General features: G+C 38.9%; 1 pseudogene; it reads right to left on the reverse strand.

The window, feature by feature from the left end:
• Window positions 1–1180: 1180 nt before the first annotated feature.
• LOC145039503 (uncharacterized) lies at window positions 1181–2614 on the reverse strand (annotated as a pseudogene).
• Between the last annotated feature and the right edge of the window lie 22717 nt (window positions 2615–25331).

The following is a 25331-nucleotide window of genomic DNA, read 5'->3' on the forward strand; positions in this document are numbered from 1 at the left end:
TTAAAGCACATATATAGTTATACGTATATTTATATATTCGTGGTCCAGTGGGAGATTGTTAGATAATTATGGGACTACATCATATATATTTAATGTTATCATTAAATCCAGTTATTATGGTAACAATATAAATTGTTGATGGACTGATTTATAGAATATTTACTTACCTTGTGAGTTGAGCTCCTAGTTTGACTCAAGATCCTCAAGATCCCTTCCATCTCTCACATTAGGGTATATCTCCATCTATATATACATGTGATGAGAAACATATCAAGACATATGAAATACACATGAAAATTCATTTAGGGTTTGCTAAAGGATTTTAGAGAGAGCTCTTGAGATCAACCAGAAAACCTAACCCTAGTTCTTTAGATTTGAAGATTATAATGAAATCAGGTATGTAATTGTTCTTTCAGGTTTAAAGTTTTCTTTTGACATATTTGAGATTAAAGATCCAATGTTTATGCTTCTGCATTTTTATTTCGTTATCAAAATAACTAATAGTAGATCCATAAAGTTGGCAAGTTTATGGATTCTTAGACTCCTAAGAACCTCATAGAGTTCTTATCTGGAAGTTGGTATACATTTGAGGCATGCATTTTCAGTGGTGGATCCAGCCCGAAAGTCAAGTGGGTGCATAGTTGACCGTTGACCACTGTAGAATAATAATAATAATAATAATAATAATAATAATAATAATAATAACCAAAAAGTAGAATAGCATTAAAACCTCAACTAAATGTCATTTTAAAGTTGAAATCTACGAGGGCACATAACTAAGAAACGTTTGATAACATTTTCATTTGTAATCTTTGAAAATCCTTCTCTTTCAACCGCACAAATTACACAATCATTTAGAAAATCATTTGAAATTCGATACCACAAATCTGACTTTAGAAGCTTTATCGCGAAAAAAACATATCTCTACCATTGTGGTTGCAACCAACAAGACCAACGACAACTTCACTAACCGATAAATCAAAGGAAAGAACCGATGCATCTTGGTTTCCACCATCCCTTTAGCAAGGTCGGATATGTTCTTCAAAGATGCAAATCTTTCATCTTGTTGCATATGATTAGGGTAAACCGAAAGTTCTTGTAGAATATCCAACCTATCTTTATAGCTAAAATCATGTGGATAGAAATCAATTAACTTCCGTAACTTTGATGGGTCAAAGTTTCAAAATGAGTCATGTGGATTCGAACCCGTCATACAAATAAGCAGTTCGAAACTTACTTTATTAAAACGATCACCGAACTCTTGGATTTGCATATCCAAAACCATGTTAAAACAATTAAAAAAAACTCGTAAAAATGGCGGTTGGAAATATTGGTATATTGTCTTCGAGCTCTTGAGTTGACATAAACTTCTTCCATGTTCAACATTTTAATGCCATTATTCTCACAAAAAGAGGTGATATCCAATATAAGTGCATTAAACACATAATTTCTCATCTTTTTTAGTGTTGCAGTGGTTGATTTCACCGAACTTATATCATTCACGATATCTTGATCCTTTCTTTGTAGATCTTGCGACGATATGTTTGTGATCCCCAAAATTTTCAACATCAATTACAAGTGGAACACAAAATCAAATGATCGAAGATATATTCGAAGACCACTTGCTTGACGTTGACTAAAAATATTAAGGCCTTCATCTTCAATATATTCAAGCACACCAAAAACAGATGAAAACAAACCAACCAAACACGATAGAGTTTTATAATGAGAATTCCAACGTGTATCCTCGACTCTAGTAAGAGAAAGTTCTTGGTTTAATCCATTTCTGGTTTCAATTTCACCACGACCAATGGATTCTTCTAGTTTTTCTTTTTGACTTTCGCGCATCATATATGTACGTTTACAAGAAGCACACACAACATTCATTAGAACAACTACCATATCAAAAAAGTCTCCAACGTCGGGATGTTTTTTGCAACCGCCACAATGACTAGCGGAAGTCGGTGAGCAAAACAATGAACATAATATGCAGAGGTATTTTCTCTCAAGATTAAAGATTTTAAACCATTAAAGTTCCCACTCATATTGCTTGCTCCATCATAACCTTGACCCCTGATCTTCATCAAACTCAATCCATATTCAAAAAATAAAGAGTCAATAGCAGATTTTAAAGACAATGCAAATGTTTCCTTTACATGAACTAGACCAACAAACCTTTCTTTTACAATCCCACATGTAACATATCACAAAACTACCGCCATTTGTTCATTTTGGATATATCGTTGGACTCGTCAATTAATAAAGCAAAAACATCATCACCAATTTCTTCAAAAATTGATTTAAGTACTTCTTGTGCAAAACAATGAGCAATATCTTTTTGAATACATGGAGCCACCATTTGATTGTTCCCCGAAGCATTTCGTAACGTAACTTTCCGTACACTCTCATTTTTATCCTGAACCAAATTCAATACTTCCAAGAAATTTCCTCTAAAAAGAGACATTTCAGACTCATCGTGACCACGAAAAGGTAATGCGCATTTCAATAACCATCTAAAAGTATCAATGGAAGCATTTAATTGGATTCGATGTTTATTCCTTATTGAATTATTTTGCTTATGAAGAGCAGTGGTAATAGATTGATTTTGTTTCATCAAATCGTCACATTTTTAAGTGCTATGAAATGAGAACTAGTAAAATTGCCTTCATGAGTCTTGACTCTTTCCGGCTTGTTCCAACAACTAAAACCTTCTGTTACAAAAGAATCACCGCCGCCCCTTTTACTTGATACATCTTTAAATAAGTAACAACACAAACAAAAGGCTTCATTTGTTTTTTACTATACTCCAACCATTTACTGTATTGACGATGATCAAACCAAGCAAGATTGAAATGTCTTGTCCTACCTCCGATCTCTTTTGTTGGAAATGTATGATCACGCGGTTGACAAGGTCCTCTAATGAAATATTTTCGCATTATTTCGTCTCTTTCATTAGGGTGATAATCTAATTTTTTTTCTATCAGATGGATACCATGGAGTTTCACTCAAATCAATTTCAACCGGCACCGATGGAAAAGAGCTAGGTTGGGGAATTTCATTGGAGGCGGTCCCAGATGAAGATGCCCCATCAATTGATATCCGTCTTTTTAAATATATTTTCATTTATTTGTTTATAGAAATTGTTATTATTCATTGTTACAATAAAACTCAATAATTAACAATCTATTATATTTATACTCAATAATTAACAATCTATTATATTTAACAGTGAGCATATGAAGTTTAGATAATCCAAACAGGGGACAAACTAGGAAACAATCTATTATTCAAGTATTAACTAACAATAAGAAAACAACTTGCAGTATTTATATGGACCCACTAACCCACTACAAACAACAAAGCTGTAAATACTTAACAAATTACATAACAATAGTCAAATATACCCATAAAAAACAAAAACTAACAATACAACCACAAAGAATAACTGATTTTCATCGAGTCCACAAACCAACAAAAGAAACTTATAAACCAACAAAAATCGATTTCCCCTAATAAAATCAAAGTATTTTACAAGTTTACAAGTAAAGATTCACCGAAGTAGATCGAGAGAACACGTGAAACGGAGGTCGGAGGCACACCCACAGGTCGTCGGCGTCAGTTTAGGCGATGATAGTCTTTGATCTCTGGTGAAGTTATTTTTTTATGGAATGGTGATTTGGTGCCATGGTGGAATGGTGGGGCTGTTGCTAGGTTGAAAAGAAAGAAGAAGATAAGATAAAAAGAAGTGAAGCAAACAAATCACAGGTTGAGTAATTTGGGTGTACGTTTCCAAAAAGGTGTGTACTGTGGGTGGGTGCTAGCTAAAGTCAAAGGGGGGCCATTCTTAAAAAAATATATATGTAAATATGGTGGGACCAAAAATTAAGTGGGGTCCAAACACCCCCACTCCTTCTACATTGGCTCCGCCACTATGTATTTTACCTAGAAAATGGATGATCATGCTTGGTGCTCGCATGGCCATAAAGGAAACGTTTTTATGGACGTTAGGGGTCCCTTTAGCTTCTGGAAGAAGTGGAATCGAAGACTTAATGGAATAAAGACTTAAAATGGTGATTCTTAGCCTCAGATAGTGCTCACGATGTGGGGTGTGAGATCCCACAACATGAGAATCGAACTAGTCACATTTCTATTAGAACTCTTGGAGTTCACGACATGAGAATGAGTGCTCACGTCGTGATGCCAGTTCAGGTGGTTTCTTTGACTGAGTTGACCATTTTGGGTTGAGTCTAGTAGGAATCGGATCGAGTTCGTTGTCACGATGTGACCAAGTCTTGGCCACAACGTACGGATAATTGACTTTGACTTTGACCAGGTTTGACCTTAAGGGTATTTTGCGTGTTTTATGATTTTGATGGATTTGGTCAATTGGTTTGAATATGTGTCGGTTAGAGAGCTGAGATTTAGAGTCGAGACCTCATCAACTTTTGTTCAGTTTGTGAGGTGAGTTTCCTTACTATACTTGTGGGTCGAAGGCACCAAGGCTAGCCCATTGGTTGGATATTCAATGATAAGCTAAGTATGGAATAGATATGCATGTTTATGCTAGTTATTAATATTCTAGACTGGTAGATCTGTAAAACCACCTGTGACTATGTTTCATGATTATTTGTTTATGTTTATTTTCTGGTATATGTCGATATATTGTGTTAGGTTGGGTTGAGGCTGTACTGCTCCGTGCGGTATCCATCAAGCCCTGGAGCATTCCAGATATGAGCTAAGGGCCGGTTAGGCCATATCAGACTCATAGTGATGGCTCATGAGCATTGCAGATACGAGCTGAAGGCCAGATAGAACATGCCAGACTCGTACTGAGGAGGACGTGGAGAAAACCATGTTCCAAACTTGTTATGGTCATTAGAAGTTCGTGTTTATGCCATTTAGGCTCGCCAATGCACCTGCTCTATTCATGGATTTGTTGAATCTGGTATGCAAACTGATGATCAATCGATCCGACATTGTGTTTATTGATGATATTTTAGTGTATTCCAAGACCATAGAGCAACATGAGGATCACCTTAAAGAGCTTCTGGGGGTTGTGAGGCAAGAACGACTTTATGACAAGTTCTTGAAGTATGAGTTTTGGTTACGAGAGGTCTAGTTCCTAGGGCATCTCGTTAATCAGGATGGATTTTTGTCGATCTGGCCAAGATCGAGGCTGTGATGCAATGGGAGGTTCTGAAATCTCCGTCAGAGATCAGGATTTTCTTGGGTTTTCCAGGGTACTATAGGAGATTCATTCAGTATTTCTCCAAGATTTCAGTACCCCTCACTCATCTAACAAGGAAGTGGTGGATTTATGATAAGGCCCTTAGTAGTAGTCAACATTTGAGACTCTTGTAGAGGTTATGTGAAGCCCCGGTAGTGACCCTCCCGGAGGGAGTTGAGGATTTTGTGGTATTCTGTGATGGATCAATCACCAGTTTAGGGGTGGTCCTCATGTACAAAGTATAAGTGATTGCTTATGCTTCGTGGAAGCTGAAGCCGCATGAGTCGCGATATCTCACGCATGATCTGGATTTAGGGGTAGTAGTATTCTCCCTCAAGATTTGGAGACACTATCCATATAAGGTCCATTGTATGGTCTACATGAATCACAAGAGTTTGAGACATCTGATGGACCATCCGAACCTGAACATTAGGCAGTGCAGGTGGCTGGATGTAGTCAAAGATTATGACCATGAGATCCTCTACCATCCAGGTAAAGTGAATGTGGTAGCGGATGCTTTGAGTCGCAAGTCGGTTAGGTATTTAGATAAGGCAATGTGTATGAGGATATCAATTCTTTCTCCGATTTTGGGATTAACCAGGGAGGCTCGGGCTGAGGGAGTTTGAAAGGAAAAGTGTAAGGAGAGGATCCAGGGAGATATTGACAGATTGGTCAGTCGAGGGTTGTTGACCAGGTGTGGTTGGGTTTGGGTTCCAGTTTCTGGTAGGATCATGCAGATTGTGTTAGAGGAGGTTCATAAGTCTTATTTTTCTATTCATCTAGGGGACTCCAAGATGTATCGGGATTTAAGATTGAGCTATCGGTGGTCGTGTATGAAGAGGGAGATAGCCTTTTATGTCGAGAGATGCATGACGTGTAGGATGATCAAGGATGAGCATCAAAGGCCGCATTGAAAGCTGCAACATCTAGAGGTTCCCATGTGGAAATAAGAGCAGATTTCGATGGATTTTATCACCAAATTGCTGAAGACGGCAAAGGGTTATGATGCTATATGACTCATTGTGGATCGATTGACCAAGAGTGCCCACTTTTTGGTGATTCTGGAGAGTTCTTCGATCAAGAAGTTGGCTGATGTGTATGTTTGTGAGATAGTTGCTCGCCATGGCGTTCCGGTCTCCATAGTTTCAGACTGTGATGTTCGATTCACTTCCCATTTATGGCAGAAGTTCCATGAGCAACTGGGTACGAGGTTGCATTTCAGCACTACTTATCATTCACAAACTGACGACCAGAGTGAGCAGACGATACAGACCCTTGAAGATATATTGCGGGCCTCTCTTATTGATTTTGGCAAGATTTGGGATTCCTACCTACCTCTTGCGGAGTTCTCTTATAATAATAATTATCACTCCAGCATTGGTGCTCCACCTTGGATGATTTTATGTTTAGGTTCGAATCATTTGTTCCCTTGGATGATTTTATGGTAAATATATCGAATTAATTCTTCATTGGTTACCGACTAAAGTGATTAGATTCACATTCCCTATAGCTAATCCTTAGAAAATAGATTAATTAAAGCAATGACCAGTTGTCTAAATCAATGGATTTCCTAGTTTGTTGATTCGGGTTTAGAAAGACTTGTAATTAGCTAATCAAATTGGTTATTCAATTAACCGCTTGTTGATGGTGTATCACACAAGCTCACACATTAACTTACCTATCTTCAAGTTAATTCTAGTTTCACATTCGTTATTCGTAGACATACAACTATGTGGTCACGTAAATCATATGAAATTAGCAACTAAGAGATGTTCATACAACTTAATTACTGATTTATTAACAGAAGAATAGTTATTGTTAACACATAAGGTTCTTTAACAAGCTTAATAATACATAATCACCAATTAAAATTAATCCTAACAAATAATCAATCAATGTTCACAAATTCATCTACCTAAACAGAAGTTATGAGTTTTTAGCTCATCATTACAGTAGAAACAAGCACAAAAACGAAATCAATTGGTAAAAACATAGTTCAAAAAAGAGATTAGGTAAGAGTAAACTTGATTTTGACTTGATTCTCCTTAAAATTGAATGTAGGGTTGATTCCCTTGCTTCCCACGCTCCAGCAGCACCTTTAGTCGACAATTGGCCTCCAAGGGTTCATCTATATCCTAGGGTATCGATCTGAAAGTCCCTTTATATAGATTTTCACAAAACAGGGGCTACTCGGCGAGTCCAGTGACCTACTCGGCGAGTCCATCACTTAAAACCCGTGTACAGCAAGTCAGCGCATCCAGAATCGCAAAACTTCTGACCAACTCGGCGAGTTGATGGCCTACTCGCCAAGTCCATTTGGAATCAGCATTTTCTCAGAACACGGAAGTCGTCCGAAATTGTGTCTAGTTTTCAGAACATTTTGAATCTCATCAATCGGAGTTACAGTTCGTGAGATATGGCCAAAACACTGACGAGGGGTCAAGCTGTCCAGCAATATCCTCCTTTCTTCAAAATCCAAGATCCAAGCGTCAAATCGCTAGTTCCTCTTCCTTTTCCATCCAAGCATGTCATTATTGCTGAAAAATGAAATTCTAAACTAATTAAGCACCTTTTATTCATTAAATGAGATAAAATCAACATAAAGTATTAAGATAATGCATGAGTTTTATAACTAAGTATGCCTATATCAAAATACCCCACACTTGACTTTTGCTTGCCCCCAAGCAAAACTGAATTTTAGTACACTAATATTACATAAGACAATCCCAATCGAACCCAGCCATTATGCCAAGACCTCAATGCATGCATTTGTGTCTAAAATTTTCCTAATAACCCCCCATACTCCAAATACTCACAATCCTCATAACCATTCGCCCACTTTTTCCGAACAATGCTCATTTTATGCATCCCTCCGAATCCATCCTCAGAAAACCTCTTAACCTCAAGGTATTTTTGGTTGAGCAACCGAAGCATACATAATCTAGACAATTACAATTTATGATACCACATTGGAGCTCTTTGGAATTCTTCACTTCTTTGACATTTGATCTTTGATTTCTTTGAATTCACCACCTTGTTGTTTGATTTTTGGTATCCTCAACTTTTGAATTACTTCAAAATTTCTGATTTTTCACTTCATATTTAACTTTGATGCTCCAAAAATTCTTCAAACATTTCTTGTAATTCTCTCTCTCTCTCTCTCTCTCTCTAACATGTAACTCACTTTTTTCACTCAAAACCCTACATGCTTAAGCAGGGGCGCTCAACTTCAACCTTTATTGGTTAAAGATAATAATTTTCCTGGATACATTTCTGGTACATGATGCTAAACATATTGCATCCTTCAAACTAAGCGAGGTCGTGTTTTTGTCCCATGATTTCACTAGAATAAGGAAGCCATAAGTGCACTAGAACGTATATAGGCTCAACTAAACATTTGGGTTTGCATGCAATCATCAAATATAATACTAGCATGATCCCTAATTGCTTTACCAAAATTTTCTAAATTAGCCCTAGCAATGTTAATGCAAAATTTTCAAAATTAACTAAAATTTCAAGATTTTCGAAATTTAACTAAAATTTTAACTAATTTAACCAACCCCTACCCCACACTTAATTTATGCAATGCCCCTATTGCATGTTACGCATGATAAAAAAAAAACATAAAAGGAAAGAGAAAATTAGAACAAACTCCCCTGGGATAGTAGTTGCGAGGTTGATATTCTTCATGTAAAGCTCCAACTTCAGCTGAATTTGGCATGAGAACAGCACATCCATGCCTTGGGCGTCAAATCTTGTGTGGTTGAAAACTCTAAATATGAGGGAAAAAGCATCTTGGAAACGCCTAGAAATGGTATTAAAAAATATAGCCAATTGTCGCCTTGAATTGAATCAAATCGCCGACTCAAAGATAAAAGAATCAGCAACTCGTCGAGTTTTATGTGGAGACTCTCCGAGTTGAATCGTCATACGGGCAGAAATCATGAATTTTCGCTGGAACTCGTCGAGTTATACGGGTGCACTCGACGAGTTTTTGGCTCTGATCGTGTAAATTCTTCTTTCTGCCTTGGGTTTATTTTTGAGGTCAAAGAGGGTATTAAGGTAATACACCTCCTTATATTCTTCAGTGACGAAACTCCTTTTTAACCGTTAAAACCATCGGACTTATAAAATCACTCAAATCTTCTAATCTTCTCGTCTACGACTTGACCCCTCACTTTATTTCCTCACGCTTTATTCGTTCATTATATCCTTCACCCTATATTCTGAAAAGATCAAAAACCAATACCAAGTAATAATAAAAATAAGTCAAAATAAAAATCTTAAATTATCCCTAAATACTAGAAGTTTAGAAAGAAAAAGAAAAGCAAACTCTAATGACGGGTTGCCTCCCGCAAGCGCTTCTTTTTGTGCGAGTCTTTAGCTAGACTCCCAACTTAATAAACTTCTAATAAAATCAATGCCCATCCATCCATTGCATTGAATATTTTGCTTTTGACCAATGTGTAAAATTTGGCTCGTTTCTTCTAAAATTGGCCAAACAAGCTTGAATTTATAAAACCCAAGAATATTGACAAGGGTTGGAACCGGTTGGATACTAATCATAAATGGATCGTGATTTAGAACTTTTTCCAAAGTTGAAGTTGACACCCCGCTTCGAAACACAAACCGGAAGAACAGGGGGCCACGTCGTGGTAATGGTCAAACCACAACTTGGTTCCTGCAACTCAGGTTTTTCTTGTTCTTCATCTGACCCATCTGCTAGTAATCTTTCTAGTTCCTCCAAATCTCTTTCTCGATTAAATTCTTCATCTTTTAACTCTAGCTCTTGTGACTCAGATTGTTCTTATGTGTTGGACAAGATGTTATCTAACCATTTATCAAATTTCTTCAAATCTTCATCCCATCCACACTCCTCATCTTCTTGCTCAATTTCCTATACTACTTCCTCAAGAAAAGCATCAAAAGCACCGAGATTTGGAAAATACATAATAAATAAAAATAAAAATAAACTAAATAAAAAAAATTAATCAACAAATAAAAAAATATTAACAATTAGCAAATAAAATTAACTATTTAAAACCGTTCCTCGGCAACGGCGCCAAAAACTTGATGTGTGTGAAACAAACTAGTTTTAATCCTACTAACTTAAACACAAAGACAAACACACGAAAGGCAGTGTACCTATCGATTAGCAGTTTAGTTCAGGTAAGTAGGGTATCAAACACAGGGAACGGTAAACAATTAAAATAAATGCTAATATTATCTAAATAAAACAAGTAAAAAAGGGTTTTCTCTAGTTTTACAAGACTAGAAACTTAAATACTTTACTAATATGCAAACTATACAACTAACAGCTAAGAAAACAAAGATCAACTAAATTCAATGATTAAAAAGGCCTTCTGTTTAGGTTCAAATCATTTGTTCCCATGGATGATTTTATGGTAAATATATCGAATTAATTCTTCATTGGTTACCGACTAAAGTGATTAGATTCACATTCCCTATAGCTAATCCTTAGAAAACAGATTAATTAAAGCAATGACCAGTTGTCTAAATCAACGGATTTCCTAGTTTGTTGATTTGGGTTTAGAAAGACTTGTAATTAGCTAATCAAATTGGTTATTCAATTAACCTCTTGTTGATGGTGTATCACACAAGCTCACACATTAACTTACCTATCTTCAAGTTAATTCTAGTTTCACATTCGTTATTCCTAGACATACAACTATGTGGTCACGTAAATCATATGAAATTAGCAACTAAGAGATGTTCATACAACTTAATTACTGATTTATTAACAGAAGAATAGTTATTGTTAACACATAAGGTTCTTTAACAAGCTTAATAAAACATAATCACCAATTAAAATTAATCCAAATCAAATAATCAATCAATGTTCACAAATTCATCTACCTAAACAGAAGTTATGAGTTTTTAGCTCATGATTACAGCAGAAACAAGCACAAAAACGAAATCAATTGGTAAAAACATAGTTCAAACAAGAGATTAGGTAAGAGTAAACTTGATTTTGACTTGATTCTCCTTAAAATTGAATGTAGGGTTGATTCCCTTGCTTCCCACGCTCCAGCAGCACCTTTAGTCGACAATTGGCCTCCAAGGGTTCATCTATATCCTAGGGTATCGATCTGAAAGTCCCTTTATATAGATTTTCACAAAACAGGGGCTACTCGGCGAGTCTAGTGACCTACTCGGCGAGTCCATCACTTAAAACCTGTGTACGGAAAGTCAGCGCGTCCAACAATATCCTTCTTTCTTCAAAATCCAAGATCCAAGCGTCCAATTGCTAGTTCCTCTTCCTTTTCCATCCGAGCATGTCATTATTGCTGAAAAATGAAATTCTAAACCAATTAAGCACCTTTTGTTCATTAAATGAGATAAAATCAACATAAAGTATTATGATAATGCATGAGTTTTATAACTAAATATGCCCATATCAACTATGTCAAGAGTCTGGTAACTATTCTAGAGAGGAAGATGAAGTTCCTGAGCAATAAGAATATAGCTTTGGTAAAGCTACAATGGCAGCATCGGAGAGGTTCCGAGTAGACTTCGAGGACGAAGTCTGATTCAAGAGGGGGAGAGTTATAACACTCGGATCAGGTATGTATAATCTTTAATAGTGTGAAATTATATGTTTCAGTAATTGCCCTGCTCACAACCTGAAGATTGCCTTTTTCACATCGTGAGAATTGATCCAGATGCGAGCATCATTTAAAAGTCCACTACTTGAGCAATATAGTGCTCATGATGTGAAGGCGGCTGGCGACCAAAAACCCTAAGTTTTCAGTATTTAAGGGAATGAGAGGGATAAGGTTCCACACCCTTAGCCTCTATCACTCTCTAAGCCTCCAAAAACCTTAATCTTACATTTCATTGAAATTCTTTGTCATTTGGGTGCATTTCTAGCTTGTGGGATGAAGATAAGTAGAAGAAGGGAGTACTTTAGGGGTAGTATGGGCAGATAATTAACATCATCATCACCTTTTCGTTCTTTTGGACCCGTGTAATTATCGAAGGCTCTAACTTTATTGCTTAATAGGGGTAGATCTTCAGTTTTATCCATTTTATTGACATTATTGCTTGATTGAGTGGAGTAGATCCATAAAGTTGGCAACTTTATGGATTATAAGTGTCCCAAGAACTTCATAGTGTTCAGATCTATAAGTTGGTATAGATTTGAGGCATGCATGCAATTTTGAAGTTTATTTCTTACCTTTCTGACCTAGAAAATGGATGATCATGTTTGGTGCATGCATGGCTAAAAAGGAAACTTGTTTATGGGCCTTAGGGATCCCCTTTAGCTTATGGAAGAAGTGGACTCAAAGACTTAATGGAATAAGGACTAAAAATGGTAATTTTTAGCCTTAGACAGTGCTCGCGACGTGGGGTGTGAGATCCCACGACGGGAGAAGCAGAGCGGTCTTGTTTCAAGTAGGACTCTTGGAGTTCACAAGATAAGAATGGGTGCTCACATCGTGATGCTAGTTCAGGTGATTTCTTTGACTGAGTTGACCAGTTTGGGTCGAGTCGAGTGGGAATTAGATTAGGTTCGTTGTCATGACGTGACCAAGCCCTAGGCCGACCCATTGGTTTGATAATCAATGATATGTTGAGTATGGGATAGATATGCATGTTTATGCTAGTTATTGATATGCTAGACAGGTAGATCTATAGAGCTACCTATGACTCTGTTACATGATTATTTGTTTATGTATTTTCTGGTATATGTCGACATATTGTGTTGGGTTGGGTTGAGGTTGTATTGCTCCATGTCATAGCCAACAAACCTTGGAGCATTCCAGATATGAGTTGAGGGTCGGGTATTGCATGCCCGACTCATACTGGGGGCTCATGAGCATTCCAGATACCAGCTGAAGGCTTGATGGTATTCAGTCCAAGGACTGATCTAGTCGGGGATCAAGCCAGACATAAGTTGTGGGCACCGAGGGAAAGTACAAGTTATGCTATGGGCTCAGGGGTAATCGAGATTTTTAGCTATGGACCCATTGCATGTTGTTATTGTATATTGATGTTATTTGGTTATGTGTTGGTATTTTAGGGGAACTCACTAAGCATTAGCTTATAGTTTTGGGTTATGTTTTAGATACTTCAGAGGACCGCGGGAAGCCGAAGGCGTGACCGTACACATCCTCATGTTTTTTACTTATGATTTTGGGAAGTTTGATGTTGAAATGCTTTTGAAACTACGTTGTAAACAATTTATGATGTTGGTTGGTTTGAAAAAGTTTAAATTTATCATGATATTTATGAGTGTTACATTAGTTGTTGTACAGATTGTGAGTAAAAGAAAAAGGACTTATATTGTGATTTATTTATCCGCAAACATATTTGTTGTGCCCAATGGAGAGAATTGGGTTTCATGGACCCGTTCTCTAGACAAGACATTTTAGTTCCCAAATGTGTGTCACCAAGCCAAGGAATGAAAAATAAACAAAATATTTCCAATAAAAAAAATATTATTTATGGTTTTATCCGTAGATATTAATATGCATGTAAACCACGAACATTTTATTTACTTTTATTTCAACTTAGGAAACTATATAGCAAGTGACAATGAAAAAAGTAAGGAGAAGACTTAATTATGAAGACAATATCCATGAAGAAGTGACACTCTAAAGTTCTTCATTCACACATTTCATTTAATTTTATTGCTTATGTTGTAGTTTAGGTAGCAATATGATTTAGAATTGATTTTGAGAGATTTTTTAGTTATTTATTATCTTTTAAAAATTGGAGTACTACACGCTTTCCCTTCCCCCACTCCACCTCGAAATCATGCATGCATCTCTTTGCCAACAAGAAAATCAAAGCATCTGCTCCATCTCGACTTCCTCATTTCTTTGTCAGTAATGATCAACACCAACCACTTACAATCTCGGCTTACCTCTATTGACATTAGGTACAACGCATTTGTTATCCATTGCGGTTAATAGATCATTGACTTTCATTTCCTTTTCCTTGGTAATATCTTTCTCTCTCTCTCTCACACACACACTCGATATAAAATCTTCAAATAATGTGATTTTGTGAAAAAAAATTTGAATAGGATGGTTTTTGTGTGTAAGTACTGCTTAGGAGATTTCTGATTTAATACACGAGAGAGAGAGAGAGAGAGAGAGAGAGAGAGAGAGAGAGTTTCATGGGACTGATTGCTTACATGTAATCTCATTGAATTTCTCTTCTTCGGTCATCTCTCTCACTTTCTTTAATAATGTCAAATTAATAATGTGATTTTTGTGAGATTTTTTTCGATTAGGAAGATTTTATGTTTGAGTATTGCCTTATGAGATTTTTGATTTAATGCCTAAGAGATATATAGTTTCATAAGACTTATTTCTCATAAGATGTTTATGTAATGATTTTCCTTTGTAATTGTAATTACCAGTATTTTTCATAAAACATTAACATTAATTTTCTAGAAAATATCAGAGTATTTTACATCATCCACAAAACGAGACTTTCAAAAACTTCAAAAACATTTCTAGAAACATATGCGGGTGTACCGTTCAAATCCTAACCATAATTAAAGCAAAAAGAATATAACACTACTAGAAAAATACCCTTTAATGACACGCGTTGCGTGTCATAAAAGGGTATATATGACACACAAATGCGTGTCAAAGAAAAGCCATTTCATAAAGAAAGAAGACATGCTTTTGCGTGTCATAAACTTACGGCATACATTTACGATGTGCATTTATGACACGCATTACGTGTCAAGGAAGGCCCTGTCATAAAGGAAAACGACACGCATTTGTGTGCCATAACCATACAGCGTGCATTTAGGACATGCATTCTGTATCATTAAAGCCCATGTCATAAAGAAAGACGACATACATTTTTGTGTGTCATAAATTTAAATGTTTTAAAAAATACCTTTTTATATAGATTTACTAATTTTCAAATTAAATGAAAATTAATTTCTCATAATATGAAATAGCATATCATACAAAAAAAATATAATCCATTTCAAAACATATAGTATGTGAAATAATAATAATCACTCAAATGCTTAAATAAATGTAATACATTAACTATTTCATCGTATCTTATCAATTCCCCTAAGAATATACCATCTCTAATTAAGACATGTATTCAAACCCATTTGGCTAACATAAATGCAACAATTGAAACAAAATATCAAACCGACCCTTCATATAATCCCTTGGGTCCTTGATCTTTCCATTTCAGTGACCTACTTGTTTCATTGTAGTTTCTCTCCAACTCTCCAAGTTTAGAAGATATGTCTCCCTCTAGTTCGTTATGTGTCTTTGAGAGCTCTAAGAGATTTGTAACGAGCAAAAAACACAGTCTAAAAATTTCTTTTAAGTTTAATAATAAAACCACTAGTCATCAAATGTCAAAAAGTAAATCTCATTGCTCCAAAACATTACTATAATCAGAGTAAAATACCCCAGGCTGAATAATAAATGGCGTGTGCCATGCGATCATCCCGAGCTCTTCCATCTGCTACCGGAAGTTCCTTAAACCAAAACTAAAAACTGTAAGCAACAAGCTTAGTGACTTCCCCAACCTACCACATACCCTGCATAATCACATACTGCAAAGACTGGGCCACACCCGCTACTACATGCCTCGCCCGCTACAACGGCCCCGCCGCTCTGGGCCCCACTTGGCTTCGAGCCCCGCTTGGAAACAGATTTGTTTCTCTTTGGCCTCGCCTGTCTCTGTTCCCCGCCCACTAAGCCCATACTACATATAACCATAATATATAACACATAAACTGAATGTACCCTATTGTATTCCTGTTCTAAGGCCACGCCTATCTTGGGCCTCGCCCGTGTCCTGCTGAATATGAGTCATGGAACCCCGTCCAAACTCCTGCTATTAGTGAGATACGAGCCCCTGCCCACACTCCCTCTTTTCCTATCTCGGGCCTCACCCCTGATCTGCAACTAATGAGATACAATTCTCCATCTGTACTCTGCTAGTGGGGAGATACAGGACCTCACCCACACTCACCTCCCTACCAGGCACATACAAGGATCACTTCGACGACAAGTATAATCTATCATGAAAACAGTTCTTGGTCTCCCGCCCGACATCGGACCTTGGTCCAGATTATCATACTAGCATACTATACATACGACTAACCCACGGGTCTTCCTACTCATAACTACATGGGTCGGCATTGTGGCCTTAGACCCATTCACACAAAGGGAAACTCACCTTGCACTGCTGTAACTCTTGCTGATACCCTCCTAACTGCTATCTGACAACTTCCCGAACCGATGCTCCTCTAGCTCCCCGAGCTACCAATACCAACATAACACTTAGTCCCAAAATGTCCTCCAGAATTCAAACTAAGTTAAACTTGGGCAAAGTCAAAGTCAACGGTCAATGGTCAAAGTCAACACTTTTAGGTTACTGGACTCGCCGAGTTTCTCCATCAACTTGCAGAGTTCTCAAGCACAGAATCCTAAAATCCCAAACCAAATCGTCGAGTTCTCCCTTGAGTCGCCGAGTTCCCTGACTAATCTAACTCATCATAAACCGAGTCAACTTGCTGAGTCATTCTTTGACTCACTGAGTTCTAACGCAACTCAACTCGGTACAACCCACTCCAACTCGTCGAGTTCTCCCTGGACTCGTCGGGTTCCTCTGTTTGTTGGGCTAACTTAATGGATTAAGCCCTTCCATTCCATATCCAAGACTAAAACTTTGAATACTAACTAGAAATGACCTCGTGAGGGTAAAGTTTCCAACTTTACCCATTAATACCCTCACTTAATGGGTTTGCATGCAAACCCTAACTCTTAAGGAAATAGATCTTGGTTCACAAGCCACCATACCCCAAACTCAAGCACCCATAGACAGATCAGGACCCAACCACCTCACAACCATGCAAAGATCCTACCTTTTTCCTCCATACATGGGCCTTTTGGGCTAAAAAGGCCAAACAACATCCCATAAGCTTGCATTGGCTCTCCTATGGCATAAAGCTTGCACCTTTATGCCATAACAACCCTCAATGGTTCTAGATCTGAAGACATAATCCTTTGGGACTTCCATTCCTCACATGCTAGGGTTCTTGGACCAAAAACCCCCAAAAATGACAAAGAAGAGATCTATCAAAGTAAAGGTCAAGATGATAACTTGATTACCATAAAATGATGAGGATGAGATGAGATTTCTAGATCTACAACACCTCCTTGAATCCTCCAACTCCTTCTTCTTCTACAAAGCTTCAAGAACACTTAAGAACCCTCAAAAATGGTTTACAACACATGCAAGGCACTAGGGTTTCATTCTGGACTTGAGGGAGTGTCATGGAGGCTGAAGAGAGGCTATAATGTTCCTTTAATAGGGTACAAGGCCCACATTTAGGTTTTTGCCAAAACCTGACCAACTCCCCAAGTAAGTCCTCTGACTCTTTGAGTAGGTCACTTAACTCGCGACACTATCCGTGCTTCTACTCGTCGAGTCACTTCGTCTACTCGACGAGTCCCTTCCTTAATTTGAGGTTTTCTTTTCCTTTCTTGGTGCTGCTGAGTTAGGGGTGTTACAATTCTCCCCCACTTATTCAATACTTCATCCTCAAAGTCTGCTACTGCCAGCTATCATGCACTCTGCTTACCAGGTACCTATTATGTGGATAAATTTATCACTGGGTCCGGTTCTCGTAGAATCACTTCCATCGGCCCTCTGCTTGATCATCCTATCATAACTAATCCTTACAAATAATACCTCGTAAGCACTCTACCTCCAATCATCCACGAACGTGACTCTTATCCAACCAACCTTCCTTTCGGTACTCCCCGAGTACCCATGCTAAACATCCTAGGGGTTTACCCCTTCTTCCTTGCACATCTGCTGGCCTTCATAAGGATACTTCCCTTAAACAACTACCTTCTCTAACTCTGTGAAGGTCATATCTTTGCTGTAACTACAGCTCCAGTCACCTCTAGTGTTGGTTACTTCACTAACTACTACTGAATGTTTCCTCTTACTTTGTCTTGGTGTTGACATTCTATCCTAGCGAATAGATCAGATAATCCTTTGAGTAAAAGGTTCATCCCTGCAACGGTTAGACTCATACGAGGGCTGCGTAGCAGAGTCAAACGCTTCCCTATGAGATTATTCAACCCTACCGTGAGAGGCGAAACACTTCTCAACCAACTAGCTGCTCCATTCCGAACTTCTCTTATCATTATTTACTCTTAACTGAAGTTTCTGCTGACTCTTATCTGCCTTCCAGATGAATCGAGACCACCCTGGTACCAACTAATCTGCGCTCAACTGGGTTACCGAACTCTTACTGGTTATTGAACCCTAACTTAATCGCTCATTCGCTCCCACCGACCCCCGAAGGAAACTTCGGTTATCCGAACTGCTCTATCTATCCTGCCACTATGGCTCTACGAGTCCTGGGATCCTCGATCCCCTATCTTAACTCTAAGGTCTCTAGCAGGTCCCACTTGTACTACTATAATCATGCGGGCCTCGCCCATGGGTCTCACGTGACTGTATTCTATAGAGGTCCCTCCCTCTAGTTTCATCTGTCTTACTACTGTCACACAGGCCTCGCCCACGGGTCTCACCCAAACCATACTATTTAGCAACCCTGCTCCTCGGTCTCACCTTTACTGCTACTAACATATGGGCCTCTCCCACGGGTCTCACCCATCTGTATCCGAGAGTGGCCTCTCCCTAGGTCTTACCTCTCTAGAGCTATGCAGACCAACTCCATACTAAATCTCAACGAACTATTCTTTCCTGGTCCATACCTTGCTAACTATGAGATATGGGCCCTCACCCACACTCCTCTGCCTTAAGAGAAACGGGCCCTCGCCCACACTCCTCTAACTGGCCTCTACTGAAATGTTGTGGCTCTCCGCAGTTCTATCACACTCTCCATACTGTCTCTGCTACTGACTACTAATCCGAAAGCATCCCATGCCGGTTGTTCATATACTATGCGTCTTGACTCACTCGAGTCCTGCTATCAATCTATCAACCTAGTTTCCCAAACCAACCATCAACTAACGAATGATATTGTCATCATGCAGTCTCACCACACTTCCCACACTATCTCTCTTTACTGACGAATGCTATAGCTATCCCGTAGTCTTACATCCTAGTTATACTCACATTCTTCCAAGAAAATCTCCAGCTTGGTTTTCCAAAACCAAACGTCTAGTAATCATAATTACATTAACTCAATGTTGGGAAGTTTCTCAAACTCCCAACTCCTGCACTTCTCTATCCACACAGTCCCTCAGACTGCTTTCCTTTGCTTCTTGAAGGTCACTAATTCCCCCAGATGTTGCATGCTTCTGCTCTTTGAATACTTGGAGGGTTCTCCCTCACTTTGATCCGACTAATCCCTTACCTCTTCCTGCTTGAAACGGATTTCTAATCTTTTCTATCACCTGAGGTGTCAATCTATTGTCAACTATGTGTAATTCTGCTGGTGCTCCATCAAACTCTTTACCATATCCAAACCAATCTTGCTAACTAATAGAGCACCTTCCCAATCCCAATTACACTTGCTACAGTGACTGCATCCTGAAAACCTGCCCAAGGGGAAACATCTTCGGACTACTACTCTATCATCCATCGCATGCACATGGCATATAATTCATTCACAAACAGGCCACAAAGTTCTAAAACAACCTCACCCATACCGATGCAGTATTATAAACATAAATTCATGAATAAAACTGACATGGAATCAAAATATATGCACCTGCAACACTCGGTGCTACACGCGACCCCTTCGCAGACAACCGGTACGCCCTGCTTCGAGCCGTAGGCGCCCTTGCCTGGCCCCGGTGACTGCCAGTGACCCTCAAAGTCACAGGGGCAGGAGCCCTGGCCTGCCCTGTTAAAAGCAAAATGGGACATTGGGCCTTCTTGTGGCCCTGTTGTCCACAATGGAAATACACCATGCCTGGTCCCTGGGAGATGGTAATAGTACAATCTCTACTAAAATGACCGATCCGCCCACACGTGAAACAACTCATATCACCTCTACCACAGCTCCTAGGCGTACCCTCATGCGTCCTGTCGTGTTCGCCTTCGCGACTGTGGCTCCGAAAGTCTCTTGATCTTGAGTCAAGCCTATTGGGTCTTTTACCTAAACCTATGGACAACTGAACCTCAACCGATTTCCTCTTCCTCCCTAACGCTAGGTCAACCTCCTGTTTCCGAGTTGTCCTGTCTGCCCCATCAACCGTCTAAACAGTCGCTGTCTGCCCCTGAAACCTTGCGGATACTCTACCAATCATACGCTCAAAAATATCGGGTAGCTCCTCGCGCATGGCTTGCGAAATCTCCCAAGCAATCCAATCATGCAGTGAACTCTCCTGAAGACCGGGTGCACACCCCACCTTTTCTCCCTGACAACATAAGCTACTAACAAAATCCTTCCTCCCATGGGATCCCAATGATCCATAAACATTCGACCCTGAGGAGCCTCTAACTTCCGTGCAGCGATCTCGGCCCGAAAAGCCTTTAGGCGGCTGTCTAACAGCTCCAAAATCCCTTCCTTGATCATACCGAAGATCAAAGGAGTCTGGTCCAATATGTTGTGCGTAATCTCAGCTGAGATGAACTCTCTCATCTGCTCCCCGAGCTGACTGGCTCCTGAACCCGAGCATGATCTCTCTCCGACACCTGATCCACTCATTGGTATCTCACGCAACGTTGCCATGCTGGAAACATATCATATCAACCATCAAATAAGATATCACTACTGAGGGATCGAACACACACTACAAGTTTCCTGGTCTCATCTCGGCCTTTCTTGAATCGAGTACGGATCCTCTGCTTTTAGTAGTACGGGCCCATACAACCTTCCACATTTATCCGTACTTTCCTAAAGAATTGCCTCGATTCCACCAAGTCCCTTCTACTAACACTGCTCTCAGCACTAATCTCATCCTAGGCTTACCCTAGGAAAATCTCCGACTCAACCAGTCCTCAACTGTTGAAGGTATCCTCGTGATGCTAATTATCCATTACCTAAATAACATCACATGTAACGAGGCTCGGATAATCCTTCGAGTAAGGGACTCATCACTACAACGCTTAGACTCATACGAGAGCTGCATAATAGGGTCAAATCCAATACTCTAAGATTATTCAACCATGATTACATGTGACTTAACATATTCACCTAACAGCTAACTCCCATCACTCAGAATCCCACAAATCACAGAGCAAGCAGCATTCAGACAAAGGAAAATCTAATCATAACATAATCAAGAAATCATAATCACATATCAAGAATCTGTACTAGCATGCGACATAAGCTCATATACTCAGGCATAACCTAAACATGTTATCCTACTACTATCTAACCAATACTATCATGAAGCTCAAAAGCACATATAACAGCCACATAAGGCATCCTCTCTAGATCCTTAGTCCTAATCTAGCATACTGTTCTACTAACTAATAATCATAACATAACTTGTATGGGTATTTTGGGAGAACTTACTTGAGCTCGGCTGATTGCATGCACCACACCCTTTTCTCTATTCAAAGTTCTTTTCTTTCTAAAATTCTTTTAACTTTTTCTAAAACTCCTTTTCTTTTCTCAAAAATTAATCCTTATGAAAATTGATTTTTTTCATTTTTAAATTTCTATACCAATTCCTCAGGTTGAGTCCAGACACACCTGAAAGTATGTCTGAATCCCTCAAACCAAGTCTCTAATACCAACTTGTAACGACCCAAAAATACAGTCTAAAATTTTCATTTAAGTTTAATAATAAAACCACAAATCATCAAATCATTATGTCAAAACATAAATCTCATTGCTCCAAAACATTATTATTATCAGAGTAAAACATCCCAGACTTAATAATCAATGGTGTGTGCCATACGATCATCCCGAGTTCTTCCCTCTGCTACCGGAAGTACCTGAAACCAAAACTGAAAACTGTAAGCATGAAGCTTAGTGAGTTCCCCAACCTACCACATACCCTGCATAATCATATACTGTAAATACTGGACCACGCCCGCTACTTCGGGCCTCGCCCGCTATAAAGGCCCCTCCGCTCCAGTCCCCCTGGCTTCGAGCCCCACTCGGATACAGATCTGTTTCTCTTAGGCCCCGCCTGTCTTTGGACCCTGCCCGCTAAGCCCATACTACATATAACCATAATATATAACACATAAACTGAACGTACCCTATTGTATTCCTGTTCTAAGGCCTCTCCTATCTTGCGCCTCACCCCTGTCCTACTGAATATGAGTCATGGAACCCCGTCCAAGCTCCTGCTATTAGTGAGATATGGGCCCCTGCCCACACTCCCTCTTTTCCTATCTCGGGCCTCGCCCCTGATCTGCTACTAATGAGATACGGAACTCCGCATGTACTCTGCCAGTGGTGAGATACATGACCTCACCCACACTCACCTCCCTACAAGACACATACAAGTATCACACAGATGACAAGTATAATCTATCATGCAAACAGTCCTTGGGCTCCCACCCGACATCAAACCTTGGTCCGGATTATCATACTAGCATACTATGCCTACGACTAACCCCCGGGTCTTCCTACTCATAACTACATGGGCCAACATTGTGGCCTTAGACACATTCACACAAAGGGAAACTCACCTTGCACTGCTAAAACTCTTATTGATACCCTCTAACTACTATCTGACAACTTCCCGAACCAATGATCCTCTAACTCCCCAAGCTACCAATACCAACATAACACTTAGTCCTAAAATGTCCTCCAGAAGTCAAACTAAGTCAAACTTTGGTCAAAGTCAAAGTCAACGGTCAACGCTCAAACTCAACACTTTCAGGTTACTGGACTTGCCGAGTTGCTCCATCAACTCGCCGGGTTCTCAAGCTTAGAATCCTAAAATCGCGAACCAACTCGTCAAGTTCTACCTTGACTCGCCGAGTTCCCTGGCTGATCTAACTCATCATAAACCAACTCAACTTGTCGAGTCATTCTCTGACTCACCGAGTTCTAACACGACTCAACTCGGTACAACCCACTCCAACTCGTTGAGTTCTCCCTGGACTCGCTGAGTTCCTCTATTTGTTGGGTTAACTTAATGGATTAAGCCCTTCCATTCCATATCCAAGACAAAAACTCAGAATACTAACTAGAAATGACCTCGTAAGGGTAAAGTTTCCAACTTTACCCATTAATACCCTCACTTAATGGGTTTCCATGCAAACCCTAACTCTTAAGGAAATAGATCTCTGTTCACAAGCCACCATACCCCAAACTCAAGCACCCATAGACAGATCAGGACCCAACCACCTTACAACCATGCAAAGATCCTTCCTTTTTCCTCCATACATGGGCTTTGTGGGCTAGAAAGGCCAAAACAACATCCCATAAGCATGCATTGGGTCTCCTATGGCATAAAGCTTGCACCTTTATGCCATGACAACCCTCAGTGGTTCTAGATCTGAAGACATAATCCTTTGGGACTTCCATTCCTCACATGCTAGGTTTCTTGGACCAAAAACCCCCCAAAAATGACAAAGAAGAGATCTATCAAAGTAAAGGTCATGATGAGAACTTGATTACCAGAAAATGATGAGGATGAGATGAGATTTTTGTATCTACAACACCTCCTTGAATCCTCCAACTCCTTCTTCTTCTTCAAAGCTTCAAGAACACTTAAGAACCCTCAAAAATGTTTTACAACACATGGAAGGCACTAGGGTTTCGTTCTGGACTTGAGGGAGTATCATGGAGGCTGAAGAGAGGCTATAATGTTCCTTAAATAGGGTACAAGGCCCGCATTTAGGGTTTTCCCAAAACCTGACTAGCTCGCCGAGTCAGTCCTCTGACTCTTTGAGTAGGTCACTTAACTCGCGACACTATCCGCGCTCCTACTCGTCGAGTCACTTCATCTACTCGGCGAGTCCCTTCCTTAATTTGAGGTTTTCTTTTCCTTTCTTGGTGCTGCTGGGTTAGGGGTGTTACAAGATTATTGGCTTTTGATTTACGATGTTGTAGTTTTTCCCTACTACTACTGTCTCTTCATATGAGAAGTCAGATTCTTGCATTGCTTTTTAATAAATAGAATTTAAGGATTGAAATAATACAAGAAGGATAGTAGGTAATTTTAACCTAAAGCTTTACTAAGAAATGCGAGTGGTTCTTCATGTCCTATGAAGGTAGTCGGTCTAAAATAAAAATAAAAATGAAATTGTTATTTACAAAATTTGAGAAAAGATTATAAGTAATAGTCCCCACATAAAATATCCAAAAAAGCATTGCAAGGCTTAGTATTTCATGAACTCCAACCTTATTTGTCGACATTTACCACTTTATGAGCAATTTTATTTATTATAAAACTCAAATACCAAATGATAGATGATAATTCTTGATGAATAAAGGGCATCTGAGTTCAACTCATCTCAGTATTAGGATTAGGAACAATACATAGAAAATAGAATAAAACCAACAACACAGAGTAACAGATCATGAAGAAATTGTTGGATAAGGTGTCTAAGTCCATAACTATTTCTGGTAAATACTTGACCCGACTCGGCATGGTCCATTTGGGTTGCATGGCACCATGCAATTGGATAAACTAAATGACAGAAATAACACATATGGTTTATTAATATATTATAAGTTCTAATATATTAATAATATTATTTAATCAGTTTTGATCAAGAATTAATTTATAATTAATTAAGTGATCAAAAGAATAACTAATTAAATATATGGGTAGATTATGTAGATCTTCCATATCATATATAGTGGGCTAAAAGGCTCCATGGATTATCAAGTTGGGTTCCACCCATAGGATGCTCCATGGAATTGACCCATGGATTGAGAAATGAATAGTCATGTTACATTAGGGTTTTACCTAATGCAACACACTATATAAGTACCATGTCTCTCCCCAAAATCGACTACTCAAAAGAAACAAGAGGGCTTGGCCGATTTTGAGTGTGTTAGAGTATTATCTCAAGTTTATACTTTGCATTTGGTGTTGTGTGAAGCATTTGAGGCATCACACTTGAGGTGCTAGGCTCACAAGGCTTCAAGGAACACTTACAACAACAAGGTATGTAGTTCTATATATTATTCAAGTTAAAATTGTTTCCCCATGTATGCTAGATAGGATCATAGCCT

Source organism: Lactuca saligna, chromosome 4 (genome assembly GCF_052625555.1).
Source record: "Lactuca saligna cultivar CGN05327 chromosome 4, ASM5262555v1, whole genome shotgun sequence".
Lineage (NCBI taxonomy): Eukaryota > Viridiplantae > Streptophyta > Magnoliopsida > Asterales > Asteraceae > Lactuca > Lactuca saligna.